The sequence below is a fragment of the Notothenia coriiceps genome, unplaced genomic scaffold, assembly GCF_000735185.1.
Source record: "Notothenia coriiceps isolate Sejong01 unplaced genomic scaffold, NC01 NC01_scaffold00003521, whole genome shotgun sequence".
NCBI classification, from domain to species: domain Eukaryota; kingdom Metazoa; phylum Chordata; class Actinopteri; order Perciformes; family Nototheniidae; genus Notothenia; species Notothenia coriiceps.
This window is the reverse complement of record NW_011336222.1, coordinates 515,459-515,684: the sequence shown is the minus strand read 5'-3', so window position 1 is coordinate 515,684 and position 226 is coordinate 515,459.

Sequence of the window (226 nt, the reverse complement as noted above, 5' to 3'; positions counted from 1 at the left end):
TTGCATTCCTTCCACACTCTGAAAAAGTCAGAGTAATTTTTTGGACAACCATCAAAAAGGGCTTAAAAGTGTTTAAAATGTATCCGAAAATAGTGCACTCGATGAGGCGGATTAGTAGTCCCCTGGGGTCAACTCCCGTTGCCATCCTCCACTCTGAAAAAGTCAGTTATTTTTGGACAACCATCAAAAAGGCGTTAAAAGTGTTGAAATGTATCGAAGATAGTGC